Source organism: Delphinus delphis, chromosome 4 (assembly GCF_949987515.2).
Source record: "Delphinus delphis chromosome 4, mDelDel1.2, whole genome shotgun sequence".
NCBI classification, from domain to species: Eukaryota; Metazoa; Chordata; class Mammalia; order Artiodactyla; family Delphinidae; genus Delphinus; species Delphinus delphis.
In genome coordinates this window covers 110,498,600-110,519,475 of record NC_082686.1, presented here as the reverse complement: position 1 = coordinate 110,519,475, position 20,876 = coordinate 110,498,600, and the positions used below count along the sequence as shown (strand labels likewise).

Genomic DNA, 20,876 nt, shown 5'->3' with positions numbered 1-20,876 from the left:
AACTAGCTGCCATAAAATTACTGTCAAATTACAAGTGAGTGAGATAGCCATAAAAGACTGGAAGATACATCATAACAACCTACCAGATTCTGCTCTTTTATTCATTCTACTTGAAAGAAACTCAAACTGGAACTCATAAGTGACATATTATGGGTGTGGTTACACAAGAAAACTGATGAGGTACTTTGATGAGTGGAGCCACATTCAAGGGAAAGGCTTTGGCCCTACATCAAAAGACTGATGAACAAATGTGAACATATGTTTTAAGTTATAATAAACATTTTTACTATATCACTTTTATGTCTCCCTATTTTAACCAATATTTTTTATTAAAAAATCATGTCTCAGATCAGAATGCTTCCACCATAATTTAAGAGGACTGAAGGCAAGACTGTAAGTGGGCAAGTATCTACAGATGAGGCTAGAGAGGTTGTGGCAGTGCAACCACAAGCTCTGCACACATGCTGGAATATGCAGGTTCACATACAGACTATAGAGAAGCCATTGATGTGATAAGATTCCTGGTTGAGAAAAATCATGTAAACATGGAGAATGCTTTGGAGTCAAGACTAGAGGCTGTTGAATTGAACCTGTGAAGAAATGATGAGGCTTTAACTAAGGCTGGGATAGTGAGAGGAACATAATTTGTAGTCAGTGCATAAAGTAAACAGTACCTGGTGAGCTGGTAAGACAATGGTGAAGTGGTATGGCAATGGGAGCTCTCATTGGACTCTTATGGACAACATCTGGCATATGTTTCAAAAATCCTTAAAACTATAGGTAACTTTGACCGAGACATTCCATTTTTAGGTCCTATCCACATAAAATAATTAGCAAATTTCACACCAATTTTTACATATAAGATTGTTTTCATTCCCCCATTACATATAAGAGCAAAAACTGGGGGCCAACTTAGAATGTCCAAAAATAGGGCACAGATAAATTATGGTTCATCTAAATAGTGAATATTTCACATACATGTGACAATGAGGAAATATTTTTAATTAAGGTAATAAAAACACTATGATTTCAATTTTGCAAATCAAAAGTTATATACACAACTACATATGAAATCTAGATATAGGTATAAACACACACAAAACAAAGCTTTTAAGGCTATTCACAGTGATTATGGTTATAAATAACAACAGTGATCTCTATGAAGTGGTGTCATAGGGTTTTTGTTTTCTTTACTGAGCTCAAGTGTACTTTCTAGATTTCTTCCACCTCACATATTACTGCTATAATCAGAAAAGTATTAGAAAAAATTACTTCCTGGTTTCATATTTGGTGGACTAGATAGGGGAATCTAAGTTAATGCATATTTATAGTTTTAAAGAGGACTCCTTTGGGGTACTGAACAAATCCAAACCCTTCACCATTTTATTGATTACATCACATATCCCCACTGGTAAGTGTCTAGGCTGAATTTCTCATTTTTTCAATCCAAACTCACAAAGCAGGCCTGCTCTGTCCTTGATTTACTTTGCCTTTCTCAGACTGAATCAAATTAAAACCAGAAGGTTGAGGTAAAAAACCTAAAGCAAATATTCTTACACTGGGAATCCACGGCTAGCTCTTTATAAAGTCGTGGATGAGTTAATCATAGCATCCGCACAGAGTAATGGATATGGTGAGGCTTACTCCCTTTACTAATAGATCTAGTCATAAAAAAGTAACAGTAAACCATGTCTGTGTCTCTGGATAATTACTAAATGATGTCAAACTATAAATAAATTCTACATAGAAGTCAAACAATAAAATAGGTAATAATAAATATAATATATATTAATAAAACGATATAATAAGTAATTTTAAAGCAATCTTCTCAGTGCCATCTATACGCATACGTGATTACTAGATAAACAGAAAGGCAAGGTGACAAAAACTGGACATGAAAGGATATTTCCATTTTACAATAAACTTATAAAGTAGCTGATAATTTACAAAGCAGCCTCACATACATTTCATACATAAATTTAGCTCCTATGATGAAGACATCATCATACCATTTTATAGGTGAAAAAACAGACTCAAAAGGGAGTTAATTAGTAACAAGATCACATATGAAAGAATAAATCTCACTGGAAAAGTAAACATATAGTAAAGGTAATAATTAATTACTTATAAAGCTAGTGTAAAGGTTAAAAGACAAAAGTAGTAAATGTAACTATGTTTACAATAATTAGTTACGGGATACACAAAATAAACAATGTAAAAATATGACATCAAAAACATAAAACATGTAGGGGGACAGTAAGTAAAAATGTTGATTTTAAAGTGGGAACACACTTAAGTTGTTATCAACTTAAAACAGAGTGTAAGTTATTATATGTAAGCCTCACAGTAACCACAAAGCAAAAACCTACAGTAAATACAAAAAAGACAAAGAGAAATAAATATAAATGTAACCACTAAAGAAAGTCAAACAACAAATGAAAAGAGCAAGAAAAGACAAAAGGAACAGATGTGGTCACTTCAGCAGTACATATACTAAAATTGGAATAATACAGAGAAGATTAGCATGGTCCCTGCACAAGGATGACATGCAAATTCGTGAAGTGTTCAATATTTTTAACAAAGAGAAGGTTTAAAGAACAGAGATGAACAATACAATAACTGGAATGAAAAATACACTAGAAGGAATCAATAGCAAAATAACTAAGGCAGAAGAATGAATAAGTGAGCTGGAAGACAGAATGGTGAAAATCACTGCCACAGAACAGAAAAAAAGAATGAAAAGAAATGAAGACAGCCTCAGAGACCTCTGGGACAAAATTAAACACACGAACATTCGCATTATAGGGGTCCCAGAAGGAGAAGAGAGAGCGAAAGGGACTGAGAAAATATTTGAAGAGATTATAGCCAAAAACTTCCCTAACATGAGAAAGAAAACACTCAATCAAGTCCAGGAAGCACAGAGAGTCCCATAAAAGATAAACCCAAGGAGGAACATGCTGAGACACATAATAATAAAACTGATAAAAATTAAAAATAAAAATTTTATTAAAAAATAAAAATTAAAAAAAAATAACAGCAACAAGGGAAAAGCAACAAATAACATACAAGAGAACCCACATAAGGTTATCAGCTGATTTTTCAGCAAAAACTCTGCAGGCCAAAAGGGAGTGGCATGACATATTTAAAGTGATGAAAGGGAAAAAGCTACAACCAAGAATACTCTACCCAGCAAGACTCTCATTCAAATTCAAAGGAGAAATCAGAAGTTTTACAGACAAGCAAAAGCTAAGAGAATGCAGCAACATCAAACCAGAATTACAACAAACCCTGAAGGAACTTCTCTAGGTAGAAAAGAAAAGGCCACAAATAGAATCAAGAAAATTACAAATGGGGAAGCTCACCGGTAAAGGAAAAGATAAAGGTAGGAAATCATACACAAAGAAATTTGTTATCAAACCCAGCAATCATGAGGAGAGTACAAATACAGGATATTGGAAAGGCATTTGAAATTAAAAGACCAGCAACTTAAAACAATCTTGTTTATATATAGACTGCTATATCAAAGCCTCATGGGAACCACAAACCAAAAACCTACAATAGATACACACAAAAAAAAGAAAAAGCAATCCAAACACTTCACTAAAGATAGACATCAAATCACAGAAGAAGAGAACAAAAGAGGAAGAAAAAAGACCTTCAAAAATAAATCCAAAGCAATTAAGAAAATGTCAATAGGAACATACATATCAATAATGACCTTAGGGGCGTCCCTGGTGGCGCAGTGGTTGAGAGTCTGCCTGCCGATGCAGGGGACACAGGTTCGTGCCCCGGTCCAGGAAGATCCCACATACCACGGAGCAGCTAGGCCCGTGAGCCATGGCCGCTGAGCCTGCGTGTCCGGAGCCTGTGCTCCGCAACGGGAGAGGCCACAACAGTGAGGGGCCCGCATACTGAAAAAAATTAAAAAAATAAAAAAAAAATAAAAATAAAAATAATGACCTTAAATGTAAACGGATTAAATGCTCCAACCAAAACAGACATGGACTGGCTGAATGGATACAAAAACACGAGCTGTATATATGCTCTCTATGAGAGACAGACTTCAGATCTAGGGACACATACAGACTGACAGTGAAGGAATGGAAAAAGCTATTCCATGCAAACTGAAATTGAAAGATAGCCAGAGTAGCAATAATCACATCAGACAAAATAGACTCTAAAATAAAGAATGTTACAAGAGACAAAGAAGGACACTACATAATGATCAAGGGATCAATCCAAGAAGAAGATGTAACAATTATAAATATATATGCACGTAACATAGGAGCACCTCAATATATAAGGCAAATGCTAACAGCCATAAAAGGAGAAACTGGCAGTAACACAATAATAGTGGGGGACTTTAATACTCCACTCTCATCAATGGACAGATCATCCAGACAGAAAATCAATAAGGAAACACAGGCCTGAAATGACACATTAGACCAGATGGACTTAATTGATATTTACAGAACATTCCATTGGAAAGCAGCCGAATACACTTCCTTCACAAGTGCATGTGGAACATTCTCCAGGAGAGATCACATCTTGGGCCACAAATCAAGTCTTGGTAAATTTAAGAAAATTGAAATCATACCAAGCATCTTTTCTGACCACAACGCTATGGGATTAGAAATCAATTACAGGGGGAAAAAACCACAAACACATGGAGGCTAAACAATATGTTACTAAACAACCAACAGATTACTGAAGAAATTAAAGAGGAAATTTAAAAAATACCTAGAGACAAATGACAATGAAAATATGATGGTCCAAAACCTTCAGGACTCAGTAAAAGCAGGTCTAAAAGAGAAGTTGATAGCAATAAATCTTACCTCAGGAAACAAGAAAAATCTCAAATAAACAACCTGACCTTACACCTAAACCAACTAGAGAAAGAGAAAAAAACAAAAGCCAAAGTTAGTAAAAGGAAAAAATCATAAAGATCAGAGCAGAAATAAATGAAACAGAGACGAAGAAAACAATAGCAAAGATCAATGAAACTAAAAGCTGGTTCTTTGAGAAGATGAACAAAACTGATAAACCTTTAGCCAGACTCATCAAGAAAAAGAGAGGACTCAAATCAATTAAAGAAGAAATGAAAAAGGAGAAGTTACAATTGACACTGCAGAAATACAAAGGATCATAAGAGACTACCACAAGAAACTCTATGCCAATTAAAGAAGAAATGAAAAAGAAGTTACAACTGACATTGAAGAAATACAAAGGATCATAAGAAACTACCACAAGCAACTCTATGCCAATAAAATGGACAACCTAGAAGAAATGGACAAATTCTTAGAAAGATACAACCTTCTAAGACTGAATCAAGAATAAATAAAGAATATGAACAGACCAAACACAAGTACTAAAATTGAAACAGTGATTTTAAAACTTCCAACAAACAAAAGTACAGGACCAGATGGCTTCACAGGTGAATATTATATTGAACATTTGAAAAAGAGTTAACACCTACCCTTTTTTAACTTTTCCATAGAATTGCAGAGCAAGGAACATTCCCAAACTCATTCTATGATGCCACCACCACCCTGATACCAAAACCAGACAAAAATACCACAAAAAAAGAAAATTACAGGCCAATATCACTATAAACATAGATACAAAGATACTCAACAAAATACTAGCAAATCGAATCCAACAATACATTAAAAGGATCATACACCATGATCAAGTAGGATTTATCTCAGGGATGCAAGGAATCTTCAATATCCGTAAATCAATCAGTGTGATACACCACATTAACTACTAACTGAAGAATAAAAACCATATTATCAACTCAATAGATGCAGAAAAAGCTGTTGACAAAATTCAACACCCATTTATGATAAAAACTCTCCAAAAAGTGGGCATAGAGGGAACCTACCTCAATATAATAAAGGTCATATATGACAAACCCACAGCAAACATTATCCTTAATGGTGAAAAACTGAAAGCATTTCCTCTAAGATCAGGGGTTGCCCACTCTCACCACTCTTATTCAACATAGTTTTGGAAGCTTTAGCCACAGCAATCAGAGAAGAAAAAGAAATAAAAGGAATCCAAATCAGAAAAGAAGAATTAAAACTGTCACTGTTTGCAGATGACATGATACTGTACATAGAGAATCCTAAAGAGGCTACCAGAAAACTACTAGAGCTCATCAATGAATTCAGTAAAGTTTCAGAATACAAAATTAATATACAGAAATCTCTTGCATTTCCATACACTAACAACAAAAGATCAGAAAGAGAAATTAAGGAAACACTCCCATTTACCATTGCATCCAAAAGAATAAAGTACCTAGGTATAAACCTACATAAGAAGACAAAAGGCCTCTATTCTGAAAACTATCAGACGCTGATGAAAGAAATTGTAGATGACACAAACAGATGAAAGGATATACCATGTTTTTGGATGGGAAGAATCCATATTGTCTAAATGCCTATACTACCCAAAGCAATCTACAGATCCAATGCAATCCCCATCAAATTACCAATGGCATTTTTCACAGAACTAGAACAAAAAATTTTTATATTTATATGGAAACACAAAAGACCCCAAATAGCCAAAGCAATCTTGAGAAAGAAAAATGGAGCTGGAAGAATCAGACTCCCTGACTTTAGACTATACTACAAAGCTAGTCATTAAAATAGTATTGTACTGGAACAAAAAGAGAAATATAGATCAATGGAATAAGACAGAAAGTTCAGAAATAAACTCACGCACCTATGATCAATTAATCTATGACAAGGGAGGCAAGAATATACAGTGGAGAAAAGACAGTCTCTTCAATAAGTGGTGCTGGGAAAACTGGAGAGCTACATGTAAAAACATGAGATTAGAACACTCTCTAACACCATACACAAAAATAAACTCGAAATGGATCAAAGATCTAAACATAAGGCCAGACACAATAAAACTCTTAGAGGAAAACATAGGCTGAACATTCTTTAACATAAATCACAGTAAAATCTTTTTTGATCCACCTCTTAGAATAATGAAAATAAAAACTAAAATAGAACAAATAGAACCTAATGAAATTTAAAAGCTTCTGCACTAAAAAGGAAAACCGTCAAGAAAATGAAAAGACAACCCACAGAATGAGAGAAGATATTTGCAAATGAAGTGACAGACATGAGATTAATCTCCAAAATACACAAACAGCTCATGCAGCTCTATGTCAGAAAAATAAACAACCCAATCAAAAAACGGCAGAATATTTAAATATACATTTCTCCAAAGAAGACAGATGGCCAAAAAGCAAATGAAAAAATGCTCGACAGCACTAATTGTCAAAGAAATGCAAATCAAACCTACAATGAGGTACCACCTCACATCAGTCAAAATAGTCATCATCAAAAAGTCTACGAACAATAAATACTGGAGAGGGTGTGGAGAAAAGGGAACCCTCCTACACTGTTGGTGGGACTGTATATTGGCACAACCACTATGGAGAACAGTATGGAGGTTCCTTAAAAAACTAAAAATAGAACTACCATATGATCCAGCAATCCCATTGCTGGCTATATCTTTGGAGAAAACAGTAATCTGAAAGGATATATGCACCCTAATGTTCACTGAAGCACTATTTACAATAGCTGAGGCATAGAAACAACCTAAATGTCCATTGACAGAGGAATGGATAAAGAAGAAGTGGTACATATATACAATGGAATATTACTCAGCCACAAAAAAGAATGAAATAATGCCATTTGTAGCAACATGGGTGAACCTAGAAATTATCATACTAAGTGAAGTAAGTCAGACAGAGAAAGACAAATATCATATGACATCACTCATATGTGGCATCTAATTTTAAAAAAAGATAGAAGTGAACTTATTTACAAAACAGAAACAGACTTACAGATATCAAAAACAAACTTATGGTCACCAAAGGGGAAACGTCGGGGCAATGGATAAATCAGGAGCTTGGATGAACAAACACACACTACTATATATATGATAGATAACCAACAAGGGCCTACTGTATAGCACAGGGAACTCTATTCAATATTCTGCGGTAAGCTGTACGAGAAAAGAACCAAAAAAAGAATGAATATATGTATATGTACAACTGAATCACTTTGCTGTACAGGTGCAACTAACACAACATTGTAAGTCAACTATACTCCAATAAAATTAAAATATTAAAAAAAGGAACAGAGAGGAACTACAAAAACAGCAAAATAATTAACAAGATGGCAATAACCATGTACCTAACAATATTTTAAATGTAAACACACTGAATTCTCCAATCAAAAGACAGAGTGGCTGAATGTATAAAAACACAAGACACATCTATATGCTGCCTACAAGAGAGACAAATCAGATAGAAAGACACAAGCTGAGGGGATTGTAAAAGGTATTCCATGCAAATGGAAACAAAAGGAAAGCTGTAGCAAAACTTATACCAGACAAAATAGACTTTTTTTAAAAAAAAAAGACTGTAACAAGAGACAAAGAAGGACATAACATAATTATAAAGGGCTCAACCCAAGAACACATAACAACTGTAAAAATATATGCACCCAATATAGGAGAACCTAAATAGATCGAGCAAATATAAACAAACATAAAGGGAGAAATTGACAGCAACACAATAATAGGAGGTGACTTCAACACCTCACTTACATCAGTGGACAGATCACCTAGTCAAAAAGCCAATAAGGAAATACTGGCCTTAAATGACACTTTAGACCGAGCAGACATAATAGATATAAATAGAACATTCCATCCAAAAGCAGAATACACATTCTTTTCAAGTGCACATGGAACATTCTCCAGGATAGATCACATGCTAGGTCACAAAACAAGTCTCAATAAATTTAAGAAGATTTAAATCATATCATACATCTTTTCTGACCACAACAGTATGAGACTAGAAATCAATTACAACCAAAAAACTGCAAAAATCACAAACATTTGGAGGCTAAACAATATGCTATTAAACAAGCAATGGGTCACTGAAGCAATCAAAGAAGAGGGACTTCCCTGGCAGTCCAGTGGTTAAGATTTCGCCTTCTAATGCAGGGGGTGCAGGTTCAATCCCTGGTCGGGGAGCTAAGATCCCACATGCCTCAGGGCCAAAAAACCAAAACATAAAGCAGAAGCAATATTGTAACAAATCCAATAAAGACTTTAAAAACGGTCCACATCAAAAAAAAATCTAAAAAAGAATAGAAGAAATCAAAAGATACCTGGAGACAAATGAAAATGGACACACAACAATCCAAAATCTATGGGATGTGGCAAAAATAGTTCTAAGAGGGAAGTCTATAGTAATAAATGCCTACCTCAAGAAACAAGTTTCAAATAAACAACCTAATTTTACACCCCAAGGATCCAGAAAAAGAACCAATGAAGCCAAAAGTTAGTAGAAGAAATAACAAAGATAAGAGCAGAAATAGATGAAATAGAGACTTTAAAAAACAAGAGAAAAGAGCAATTAAACTAAGAGCTGGTTCACTGAAAAGATAAGCAAAATTGACAAACCCTTAGCTAGACTCACCAAGAGAAAAAGAGAGGACTCAAACAAATCAAAAATGAAAGGAGAGATGTTACAACTAATACCACAGAAATACAAAGAATCATAAGAGACTACTATGAAGAATTACATGCCAACAAACTGGACAACCTAGAATATATATAAACTCCTAGAAACATATCATCTACCAAGACTGAATCATGATGAATAGGAAATCTGAACAGATCAATTACTAGCAAGACATCTGAATTGGTAATCAAAAATCTCCCAACAAACATGACTCCAGGACCAGATGGCTTCACCAGTGAATTCCACCAAAACTTTCAAAGCATTAATACCAATCTTTCTCAAACTCTCCCTCAAAATATGGGAGAACTCCTCCAAATACATATTACAAGGTCTATATTACCCTGATATCAAAACCAAACAAGATGGCATACAAGAAAGAAAATTACAGGCCCAAATCACTGATAAACATAGGCGAAAAATCCTCAACAAAATATTAGCAAACTGAATTCAATAATGCATGAAAAGAATCATACACCATGATCAAAGGGGATTTATCAGCAATGCAAGGATGGTTCAACATCTGCAAGTCAGTCAGTGTGATTCACCATATTAACAAAATGAAGGATAAAAATAATATGATCATCTCAATAGATGCAGAAAAAGCATCTGACAAAATTCAACATCCATTTATGATAAAAAAATAAACAACTCTCAACAAAGCGGGTATAGGAGGAACATACCCAAACATAATAAAGGCTATATATGGCAAGCCCACAACTAACACCATACTCAATAGTGAAAAGCTGAAATCTTTTGCTCTAATATCAGGAACAAGACAAGGATGTCACTCCAGCCACTTTTATTCAACATACTATTGGACGTTTTAGCCACAGCAATTAGGCAAGACAAAAAATAAATAAAGGCATCCAAATTGGAAAGGAAGAAGTAAGCTTGTCTCTATTTGCAGATGCCATGATACTATACATAGAAAACCCTACAGATTCCATCAAAAAATGGTTAGAACTAATAAACAAATTCAGTAAAGGTGCAGGACAAAAAATCAGTACACAAAAATCAGCTGCATTTCTTTATAGTAATAATGGACTATCAGAAAGAGAAATTAGGAAAATAATCCCATTTACAATAGCATCAAAGAATAAAATACCAAGGAAGAAATTTAACTAAGGAGGTGAAAGATCTCTATACTAAAAACCACAAGACATTGATGAAAGAAATTGAAGACAGCACAAATAAATGGAAAGATATTCCATGCTCATGGATTGAAAGAATTAGTATTGTTAAAATGTCATACTACCAGAAGCAATATACAGGTTCAATCCAACCCCTATCAAAATTCCAATGGCATTTTTTACAGAAATAGGATAAATAATCTTAAAATGTGCATGGAAACATAAAAGACCCCAAATAGCCAAAGTAATCTTAAGAATAACAAAGCTGGAAGTATCACACTCCCTGATTTCAAACTGTATTACAAAGCTAAAGTAACTGAAACAGTATGGTATTTGCATATAAAAGGACACATAGATCAATGGAACAAAACAGAGAGCCCAGAAATTAACCCACACATATATGATAAATTAAGTTATGACAAAGGGCCGAAGAATATACAATGGGGAAAGGACAATCTCTTCAATAAAAGGTGCTGGAAAAACTGGATAACTACATGCAAAAGAATGAAACTGGACAACTATCTCATAACATATATAAAAATTAACCCTAAAGGGATTACATACTTGAATGTAAGACATGACACCATAAAATTCCTAGAAGAAAACACAAGTGGTAAGCTCACTGACATAGGTCTTGGTGATGATTTTTTGAATCTATGTCAAATGCAAAAGAACAAAGGCAAAGATAAACAAGTGGGAGTACCTCAAACTAAAATGCTTCTGCACAGCAAAGGAAACCACCAAGAAATGAAAAGGGAACCTACAGAATGGGAGCAAATATTTGCAAATTATGTATCTGATAAGGGGTTAATATCCAAGATACATAAAGAACTCATACAACTCAATAGCAAACAAACAAAAAAAAACAAAGCTCAAACAATCCAATTAAAAATGGGCATAAGAGCTGAATAGACACTTTTTTTTCCAAAGAAGTCATACAGATGGCCAACACATACATGAAAAGATGCTCAACATCATTAATCATTACAGAAATGCAAATCAAAACCACAATGAGATATCACATTATACCTCTTAGAATGGCTATCATCAAAAAGACAAGAAATAACAAGCATTGGCAAGGATTTGTAAAAAAGGGAACACTCATGCACTGTTGGTGGGAACGTAAATTGGTACAGCCAATATGGATAACAGTATGTAGGTTCCACAAAAAATTAAAAATAGAACCACCATATGATCTAGTAATTCCACTTCTGGGTATTTATCAAAAGAAAATGAAAATACTAATTTGAAAAGATACAGCTATCCCTATGTTCATCACAGAATTAGCCAAATATGGAACCAATCTAAGTGTCCATCAATGGATGAATGGATTAAGAAACTGTGGTGTGTGTGGCTTCCCTGGTGGCACACTGGTTAAGAATCTGCCTGCCAATGCAGGGGACATGGGTTCAAGCCCTGGTCCAGGAAGATACCACATGCCGTGGAGCAACTAAGCCCGTGAGCCACAACTACCGAGCCTGCGTGCCACAACTACTGAAGCCCATGTGCCTAGAGCCTGTGCTCTGCAACAAGAGAAGCCACCACAATGAGAAGGCTACACACCACAACAAAGAGTAGTTTCTGCTCGCCGCAACTAGAGAAAGCCCATGTGCAGCAACAAAGACCCAACCCAGCCAAAAATAAATAAATTTAAATTAATTTAAAAGTAAATAAAAAAAGATTATGTAGCTAAAAAAAAAACTGTGATGTGTATACATACAATAGAATATTATTCAGCCACAAAGAAGAATAAAATCTTGCCATCTGCGACAACATGGATGGACCTCAAGGGCATTATGCTAAGTGAAATAAGTCAGAGAAGGACAAATACCGTATGATCTCTCTTATATGTGGAATTTAAAAAACAAAAACAAGCTCATAGATACAGAGAACAGACTGGTGGTTGCAAGAGGCGGGGGGTAAGTGGTGGGAGAAATGGGTGAACTTTTTTATAAGTTTAAATAAATTGAATAAAAAAATTTTTTAAAGAAATTAGATTTTTAAAAAAATGGTTTTCACCACCAGTCTAACCATGAGAAATCCACTTCTTTTCCTTTTTGCCTGCTCCTTAAATCTCAAGTATACTTGAAATGCATTAACCACCACAAAACATTGTTAAGGTTTTCCTTTGCATAAGACATTTAAATTGATTCTTTAACTACCAAACACCACAGATGCAGGCTATTAACCTTGAGTGATTGCTTTTGTAAACACACTGCATTCTGAAGACAGATCAAAGGCTGTATCTTGCTCCCATGATGATCCACTGTCATGGCCTCTAAGTAACTTCAATAACATTGTTTGGAATAGCCAATTTAACCAAGTTTTAGTTTTTTCCCCTCATGTATATACAATGTTCCTAACATGCAGTGGGGTTGATGGAGAAAAGAATGGGGAAGATATTTGCATTACAAATACAGACAATGGCATCTCCTCCACGAAGACACCTAGACATTTCCTCTGAGGGCCAACTGCTCAAGGTTAAGTTGAATTGTGCCCTGGTTTCTTGGTTGTCATGTTTGCAAACCTCTATTTTCTCCCCACTAGTTATTTATTCAGTGTCAGTTCACGCACGGTACTTTGCTGGGCTTACACCAAATTATTTAAATATACTTGGTCTTCTAAAATGTGAGAAATATAATCCACAGAAAACCGTAGTGACTGAATTAAATAAGAGAACAAGCAGTCACAAAACAAGCAGGCCTGCAGAATTTGCACTGTTCTTTACCATCAATTGTCTCCTTTGATATACCTTAGAGGAAAGACAGTGCATACTGTCGGGTAAGGCAGAACCATCAGAATTGTGTGCTTGGTTGAGGTGAGGCCGTTCAGACATAATCCAAAGAAATAAGAAAGACTGTACTGCTCATCAGTAGAGACATCCTAAGAGACTCCCTCATCTCCCAGTTGCATTGAAAAATGCCACCCTCTGCATCCTCAAGAGTGAATATAAGTGAACACTGCTCATGTGCTCCAGGAAGATACTGTGGAAGAGGTTATGAAGACCAGGTCTTCATTCTTTGGGATAACCTCAGACAGTCCTCTTTCTTTAGCATAGCTTACAGATTCACGGGCCACGATGGCAAAAGAGAGAAAACTGCAGTTGAATGGAAAGAATATTTGCAAGAGAACAAAACAGCAGCTGGCTTTCAGCTTTGCCACAATTATTAAGTGTTCTGTGGAGAATTTTTGTTTTACATAATGAATTAAAAGTTAATACACATAAATCAGACCAGCTTTCTACTGGGGCTGAGAGGCAGGCACATGCATAGTAGATGGAACCACCTCCTGTCTCTGACTATACGCACCCACACTTCCCACAAACCTCTTCTAGTCCATTATCTGAAATGCACACCATTAATGAGTCAGGCCTTTTGAATCTGCTATTAGAACACAAATTCCTTTCTGAGAGGCAACATATCAGGCTATCAGCTATTAATAACCTCTTCATTAATCAGAAAATAAGAAGCTAGTTATCTAGAAAGGGCCTAAGGGAATGATAAGAAAAGTGGAATTATTCATTTATCAACACTTTTTTGAGGATCTACTAACAGAACACCGTAGTACCAAGTGGGGATACAGTGATGAATTCATTCACTCATTCACTCACTCACTGCCTCCTTCATTCACTTGTTCATTTGTTTAACAGATATACCAGGAATTGGGACATAAATTCTGCCCTCAGAGAGAGACTATAATCCATTAAAAGAAATATTATTTGTATCTACAAAACAGGAATAAATACCATGAATTTTTAAAATGCTATTAGTATGGAAGTTAGTAGGTAAGAGAGATTATTATAGATGAGGTGATCAAATATGGCTTCATGGAGAAGGCATTTAACCTGAATGTTGAAGGATGGCTAGCATATGAATATGCCAAGTGGGAGAGATGGCTGGAGAAATGGCCTAAAAATGCTAACCTGTTGCTTAAGGGAGCCAGCCAGCATGAAGCAGCAGAACTCTGCTGGTGCCAGACGCTTGGGGGAATGGAAGCGGGGAAAGTGAATGATGAGGTGTGCAAAAAGGAGGAAATTCCAGAGGCAGGTAGCATGTCTTGCTTTACCAATGTGCCTGGGGCCAGGCTTGTGCTTATTTATGTCTCAGGCCTTCTGCTTCTGAAAGTATAATTTTGTGGATCTTGGAGATTCTCTAGCCAAAGAGCCCTAATTTTATAGAAGAGAAAACAGGAGTTTGATAAATTATCCAAGGCCACAGAGCTAGTAAGTGGCTGATTTGAGACTATGACCAAGTTACACTGAAATGAATAAATGTAGCATTTTTTCCATGTGTGCCGAGGGCTATCAAGCTAGCTAGCAGCATCTCTCATGTGTGTATGTGTACACATGAGAGTAGAGGAAGAAAGGGAGAATGATCAACTCTGAGATTAATCAGAAGAGACATGGGATATGAGAAGGTTAAGAAACACAGACCTGCATATTTCTACATCATGAAAGAAGCTCCTTTTGGAAACAAGGACTTAACTGGAACCTTGGGCTACAATATTTCCATCTATACAATAGTGGTCTATGAACTATGACAACTCAAGCTTCTAAGACCTTAGCTATCAAGGTGCCTGCTTCACACATCAACTCCCCTCACTGTCATTAATTACTATTGTTATAAATGCAAACAGAAGGTTCATGGATGGCCAAGGATTGACTTCTCAGCAGGATAAAATGGAACCAGCAGAAAAGCAGTCAGCCATCCACCACTTGAGTTTAAGTGAATTGAAAACATCTCGCTTGATAGCCAGATTTCCAATTCAGAAAGATAAGCTGTCTTAACAGTAAACATGAAACGCCAAGAAAAACATAAAAAATATTTTAAAGCAAGTTGCATTGGGCCTTCTATCTATCTGTTCTTAGAAATTTCTGCCTCCGTTAGAATTAAGTTTCCTCTACTCGGTAAGTCATATAAATTTCCCTAAATTCCAGACCATTCAGAGCAGCGTTGAGCAGATGAATGTTTAAAAATCACAGAATTAGAATTGTTGGCAAGTATCTTAGACATTATCTGTTCTGACTCTATTTTCACATAAGATGGAACTAGCCAAGAGAAACAATGACTTGGCCAAGGTTATATACATAATAAAGATACAGAACCAGTTCCAGAAGCAGATTTTCTGCCTCAGGACTTTGCCCACCTAGGGCCTGGGGAGCAAGCTTTGTTGCTATTCTCCTCGTTGGCCAGGTGGGAGGAGGATTCTACTCCCCTTACCAAGAGCATAGTGTGCTCAGGGTTCAGGCTTTAATCAGGGACAGTTCCAGCCCCCCACCTCAAGTGGGATTTCACTTCAACCTCTCGAATCCTTACCTACAAACATAAAATATTAAAAGTGAGATTATCTTCTTCCTCCCAAGCCACTGATGTGACGGAACAACTTTTTCAGGTAAGTCTAAGTGAACTTTTTTAGATACTTCCAAGCTCTGTGCCATTTCTTTCTACAAAATTTCCCTTTTCACTTTTAAAAATTTGATGCTTTATGAATGAACGCATTATAATATAAATATATCTTCAAAAAGTACTACAGGGCTTCCCTGGTGGCACAGTGGTTGGGAGTCTGCCTGCCAATGCAGGGGACGTGGGTTCGCACCTGGTCTGGGAAGATCCCACACGCCGTGAAGCAACTGGGCCCATGAGCCACAATTACTGAGCCTACGCTTCTGGAGCCTGTGCTCCACAACAAGAGAGGCCACAATAGTGAGAGGCCTGCTCACCGCGATGAAGAGTGGCCCCCGCTTGCCACAACTAGAGAAAGCCCTTGCACAGAAATGAAGACCTAACACAGCCATAAATAAATAAATAATAATAATAATATCACCCCTGATTTTTTTTTTAAAAGTACTACAGAATTAGAAGCTATGGACAGATCCTACAATACAGAATGGTTAAAGGTATGATCACTTGATGGAAAATGAATTTGCTACTAACATCATCTTGGTAATTAATAACAAGACTACACTGTGAATTAGGAAAATTTTTTAGGATTTAATGTTAAGGGAAAAAAATCCAAGTTACAGTAGTAAATACAATCTATGATTACACTTTGTAAAACCATGTTTTTAAAAAAGTTAAAAACTAATAATTGCCACTGTGTTGCAGTTGTAGAATGCTATTTTTTCCAGTTTATTTATTTATTTAGTTATTTATTTATTTATGGCTACGTTGGGTCTTCGTTTCTGTGTGAGGGCTTTCTCTAGTTACGGCAAGCGGGGGCCACTCTTCATCGCGGTATGCGGGCCTCTCACTATCGCGGGCTCTTGTTGCGGAGCACAGGCTCCAGACGCACAGGCTCAGTAGTTGTGGCTCACAGGCCCAGTTGCTCTGCGGCATGTGGAATCTTCCCAGACCAGGGCTCGAACCTGTGTCCCTTGCATCGGCAGGCAGACTCTCAACCACTGCGCCACCAGGGAAGCCCTAGAATGCTATTTTTAAATGCTATTTTTAAAACTATTTTTAAAAAAAATAACAAATGCTATTTTAAAAACTTCTAAGATTCTAAAAAGTGAACTATTATAATATTTTGATATATTTAAAATTGTACAACTAAAGCAAATTATAAATTTAAAATTTGATAGAAAACTTTTAAATATCACTTGGGTAAAAGAGGCTTGAGAATACTATAAGCTGCAGGTCCTAGACCCTGGAGTTCAGGAAACAATGGAGATGTTTCACAGCACTCTTAGTATGCCAACTAATCAATGAGAAAGAATTCTGCTGACTTTTCATACCTGACTCCTTACCAGTCTGGATCTGAAATGAAGTTGATTTATTCCATCACTTAATTGTTTATAAATTCAAGGCTCAAATGATGCACTGTTTCTTCCTGGCTCCCCTCCCTGCCATCATTAGCTTGGCATCAGAGGAAAAAGCCACAAGCCTCCTCCCAAGGTATGCCTTGTAATTTTGAAGCTGTAAGTATTGCTGAAGTCACCATACTTTATAGACTCAGTATTTTATTATTATACAGGGACAGACCAGTTGAAACTTAGCAAGAGAAGGTACCGAATAATGTGTATTTTCAGAGAGGATCAAAACAAGCATGATATGTTTGTGTTCTTATGCTACCATGATAGTTCTTAGATGACTCTCAAATTAGAGAAGTATCTCTTTCTCAGAGTTTTTAGAAAGAGAAGATTAGTAGATATAGAAAATTAGGGAGTATGCTCTTTCAGGTATGAGCCAAACTTTGTATAAAACTTTGGGGCCTGTAAACCAGAAGGCCATGTACAAAACAGTCAACGTTTATACAATTCATGAATTTGAATTCCAGGTAGCAGAGTAGCACAGAGGAAGCGTGCTGGGCCCATGAATTTGAATTCCTTATTGAAATAAAAAGAAAAAGTTATACAATTCCGTATATTATCATACTTTGTAAAAGTTTACACAATATTTTATGTATTTTATATATATATATATATATATATATATCTTTTCTTTAATGAATACTTTTTATGGTGAGTAAAGTTGGGATTATTATTCCCATTTTACAGATGGAGACTCTAAGGCTCAGAGAAGTTGGCTTGGCCAAGGTCACTCAAAGGGCCAGGGTTCAAAACCAAACCTCCAGACTTAACATAGTGCCTCCTCTCTACTGCCTCTTCAGCCTAATTTGATTAGGCTTTGCCTAAAGGCAAAAAATGATCTTGATGATTTCACAGTCTTCTTCAAGCCAAAGAATTTGACCAGGTTGATGGTGAATAAGTTAAGAGTAGTATTTAAAAAAATAGACAGTTTTAAAAGTATGATACTAATGAATTCATAAATTCATAATACGAAAAACTATTCCACTCATCAGATAGTTTTTTTAATGATCTTACTATACCATATTATGTACCATAATCAATAAACGTCCAGAAAAGAATAAGGAACAGAAAGTTATGACAGATGTGCATTAAGTAGATTATTATAAAAGTAGATACATTAGGACTTCCCTGGTGGTCCAGTGGTTAAGACACCACGCTCCCGATGCAGGGGGCCAGGGTTCAATCCCTGGTCAGGGAACTAGATCCTACATGCTGCAACTAAGACCTGGCACAGACAAATCAATCAATCAATCAATCAATCAATAGTAGATACATTGGCTGATCTAATAAATCAATCCATAAGAATGGCTGCCCTTTGCCTGGGTTTGTGGTTAGTTATAAAGTATAATTGTCCCATCACTCATGCCGATATGGGAAGCCAATCTGCAATGAGAACCACTCTGTAGAGTACAGAATAAGCCAAAACAATAATAAATACAAGTACACAAATATATGGAAAAATTCAATTTCTTGGGCAAAAAATACAAATTAAAATAAGATACCATGTTTTATCTATGAATCTGCAAAATAATTTTTAACAGTAACAGTGTTGGTGGAGCACATTGAAACAAACAATCTCTCATAGTCCTAGATGAAATATAAACTAGAGTCAGCTTTTTTGGAAGCATTGTGGTAATGTTTATTGAAAATGTATGTATTTAACCAATAACTTTATTTACATTAATTTATCCTAAAAAATTCACAAACACTAGTCGAATGTGCAAGGATAACCATCGTTGTTTTACACAAGTATAAAACAGCAGATAATGATCATTTAACAAAAGGAGAACATTAGCAAGTAAATTCTGGGACATCCACAGAAAACTATTCTGTCCTTAAAAGCTCATGTTCTCAAAGAACATTTAATGACATGGTAAGTTACATGTTGTGTGAAAATGTAGGGCACATATTCTTTTATACAGTATGATCCCAATTTTATAAAATAAAAAGTACATACCTATATGCATGTAAATTATACTGGAAAGAAAAACTCCAAATTGTTAACCAATGGATTTCTCTGGATGCTGACTGCATGGATGATTGCTTCACCTCACTCTTACAATGAAACTTTGGAATTTCTTACAGAATTAGTACAAGAGTGGTAGGGCATTGACTTATCAAGCTTTATTTGGCAATATATGAGTATATAATATCCTTATAATGGTGGGAAATGACTTATTGATGCATATTGACAGCTTTGTCCCAAAGTCATACTGCCCAGAGCTGACATGGGAATGAGCCAATGATACATGGACCTCAAAACCCTTACAGACTGGACCCTAACAAAGCAGCAGCTAAGTGAAATTTCCTTTTAAAATTAAGTTGGGAGAAAAGACTCTCCTGAAGAATTGTTATATTTGTCAAGCAATGAGAATCACAGCACTGCCTTAAGATGCCAGAGAGTCCAGAAATGCTCACTGACAACCTTTTGCCTGGCTCCTGATGCTTTATATGAAGGATTTTAGAGATCTATTTGTTCTAAACGCAATATCTCCCTCTCAGGTAATGAATGTTTTATTTTCTAATTAGGCCACAAGCTCTCCAGGATTTCAGTAACATAAGAACATAAGGTAAGGCCACCTTCTTCCATCCCTACCATGTTCTTCACCTTCACTGGTCTCATTTTAATCTGCTGCTTATGCTCAGCCTACAAAGCTGGCAGAGTATGAACTTGCCTTTAAATTCCATTAGTTGAGCCTTTCATTTTTGTGTATTTTGGTTTAGGAATTAATCTACATATTGAACACATGTTAAACTGACATTTGATTGAACTTGGTATGTTTACCAAATGCTGGTAAGCAGCCAGACAACAGACCTGTTTTCCATCTCTTCAAGATACTCAGACTACCTTCAGCAGGTCAGCTTATGAATAAACAAGATTTCTAACCAGACCGTTAGCTTTCTTCCCCCCAAGAGTCAGGAAATGAGGGCTAGCTTGCACCTCTGAACCATGGGGTCTAGTACAAATCTGAGATTAAGGAAGGTAGATATTCATTAAGCCAGACTCTGCGACTCCTGAACCTCTTCTCTCTTCTCTTTCCTTGTCAAATTCACTGTTTACTCAGACACTATCCATATGAAGTGACAACTTATATTGGTGTCACCAAACTTATCTCACCATAGGGCACCATAAAAGGTTATGAGGCACATTCAGATTAAAGTGGACCAAATAACGCTATAAAAATGAATTAATTACTGGCCCAAAATAGGATGCATATGCATTTTATTTAAAAGAACTAAAATCTATTTTAAATTAAAAAATTCAAAATATAATGATATGTTAAAATTACAGAAAAGGCACAGAACATAAGCTGGCAAACTGACCAGAAAACTGACATCATTCTTATCTCCCATGCATCAGTGTGCACGATGACCAGGGCTGCAC

At 35.9% G+C, this 20,876-nt stretch overlaps 1 protein-coding gene and 1 non-coding gene across 5 annotated transcripts in view; one reads left to right on the top strand and one right to left on the bottom strand.

Moving 5' to 3' along the window:
• The window catches only part of TMEM108 (transmembrane protein 108), a 369,830-nt gene that overhangs the window by 274,682 nt on the left and 74,272 nt on the right, over window positions 1–20,876 (bottom strand). The window lies entirely within an intron of this gene.
• Window positions 2,470–2,576, top strand: LOC132425189 (U6 spliceosomal RNA). Its single transcript, XR_009519382.1, has one exon. It is a non-coding gene; the product is annotated as a U6 spliceosomal RNA (small nuclear RNA).